The sequence below is a fragment of the Orycteropus afer genome, unplaced genomic scaffold, assembly GCF_000298275.1.
Source record: "Orycteropus afer afer isolate SDZICR_OR568_19922 unplaced genomic scaffold, OryAfe1.0 scaffold00049, whole genome shotgun sequence".
Classification (NCBI taxonomy): domain Eukaryota; kingdom Metazoa; phylum Chordata; class Mammalia; order Tubulidentata; family Orycteropodidae; genus Orycteropus; species Orycteropus afer.
Window position 1 is genome coordinate 10,666,795 of NW_006921636.1, and position 2,342 is coordinate 10,669,136.

Sequence of the window (2,342 nt, forward strand, 5' to 3'; positions counted from 1 at the left end):
AACAACAACAACAACAGTGCTTTGCATACCTTGCCTTGTTTAATTGCAAGCAGACACTCTTATTAGCCCCATTTTACAGATGAGGGACCTAGTGCTCAGAGATGGAGAGCCTGGCCCAAGCTTGCCAGGACCCTTTTCCACACACCCACCATGGCTCTGCTGCACAGGACCAGGACCATTCAGACCCGAAGGGCTCCGTTTGGGAGACAGTGGAGATTTTAGATGTGGGGAGGAGAGAGAAGCAGGTTGGTGATATTCAGGACATATGGCAGAGTGGGGAGCCGGGTGGAGGTGGGGCGAAGGCGGTTGGCCCCAGGCCAAGCCCGTCTGCATCTCTGGTGCATACCAGTGTGCGTGTGCCTGCATGTGGCTGTGGACCCACACCAGGGAAGTAGGGAGCCAGCACCAAGCCCCACAGGTCAAGAATGAACCTCCCTACCTCCTGATTCAGGCAACTCCAAGAGCTGGCTGCTGTCACAGGGGGCAGCTAAAGTGCCCGCATCTGTCAGCCAGCCATCACCGCCGCCCACCCCGGGTCACGAATCAGCAGCTCCCCGTACCTCCTGCCAGCAAGCGCTCTCAGACCAGCTCTGTCACTGGCCGCTGAGCCTTGGAAAATGTAACCCTGTCAGCCTCACTCTGAGGCCCCTCTCAGAGCCTGGGGGCTCACGCTTCAGTGCATACACATGGCTGCACGAGCACACCCACACACTCATGCCAGTGATGAAGCATGCATGCATGTGTTCCACTGGTGCGCATGATGCAAACACACGTATTTCACAGCCACGCACCCAGTGCACAACCCTGCAGGTCTACGGATGTATTCACGTGCCAGCACGCCATGCATGTACCACATGCGTGAGCCATGTGTATCCATGCATGCTCACAGACACACACTCATGTTTGCTTATGAAGTGTCTACATGTCTGTCCATAGATATGTTCTCCTGCATACTTTACATGTGTGTCCAATAATACTCTGATGAGTGAACCTATCTTCCTATTCAGGAATACACTCGTGCACATTCATGAACATACGTGTCTCCAGACACTCTCATTCAAGTACTCAATATATATATATATATATATGTGTGTATATTTTCATGTATGCTTGTGCACATGAGCACAGAGCTCCATGAACTCGGCCATAATGCATATGCGCATTTGCATGCATGCACAATAAAGCATGCCTCAGGTCAGGAACAGTCAGTGCAGACTCTAAATTCAAGTGCACAGTGTCCATAGATGTGTTTGCACATGAGAACACATAAGCCTGCGTATGTGTACATAATATACATGCTCACCCACAAGTGTCTAAATATGTGAACACAAAAGCTTCCTCTGACAAGCACTCAGCCCTACACCTACACGCATGCTGGATATATACCTCCATGCTTCTGCCTGCCTACACATGGGTGCCACCACTTCCAGGCCACCTCGGGCACCCAGCCATCTGTGTCCACAGTTCACCCACAGCCATGCCACATGAACGAACTCCACAGACAAGCAGGCACCCACCCAGACACGTGCCTCCAAAGCCCATCTCCCACACGTGTGTGCAGTCGGAGCCTGGGCACGTGGATGCACAACCCCCCCCCAGGGTGCAGCCTGCCCCAGCTCTAGATTGTCAGGTGTGCTGGGGACAGCAGGAATGGTGCCCACACGCAGAAATCGCCACTCACGCAGAATTGCATCTGCCGCAAACTTCTCATCTGCTGTGCAAATGATGATTAAATGTTATTGTGCAGGAGAAAACGGCAAGGAGGGACTCATTAGCTTTATTGTCAGGAAGGACTCCATGGGCTCCAGCTCCCAACTCCAAGCCTGGCTTAACCCCCTGTGTGCTGGAGGCACCATGCTCAGATGCGGGCTTGCAGAGATGAAGTCCCAGGATAGAGAGTGCTGGACCCACACGAGTTGAGTACAGAGAGATTGGAACTCAGGAGATCTAGGTGGCTACTCCAACCTTGACCTTCATTTGCTGTGTGACCTTGGCCTCATCACTTCTTTCACTGAAAAATCCCCTCCCTTGTCCCCAGGCTTCTGGAGATACAGATGTCATGTCCCCCTGGATACATGGGAGCTTGTCAAATGGAGAAGGGCATTCCAGGTAGAGAAAAGTACTTAAGCAAGGTCAAGTCAGCTTGGAGACACAGCAGTAGCAAGACAGAGCTTCTTCAGGAAACACTGTGCCTGGACAGGTCAATTGGCGGACAGATTGTGAAGGGCCTGCCAAAGAGCTTGGGCCTTTCCTGGGAACAACAGGGAACTTTGAAATGTGTGTGGATAGGATTGCAAGATAAAAAGCAGGGCTCCCAGTTAAATTTCAATTTCAGATAAGCA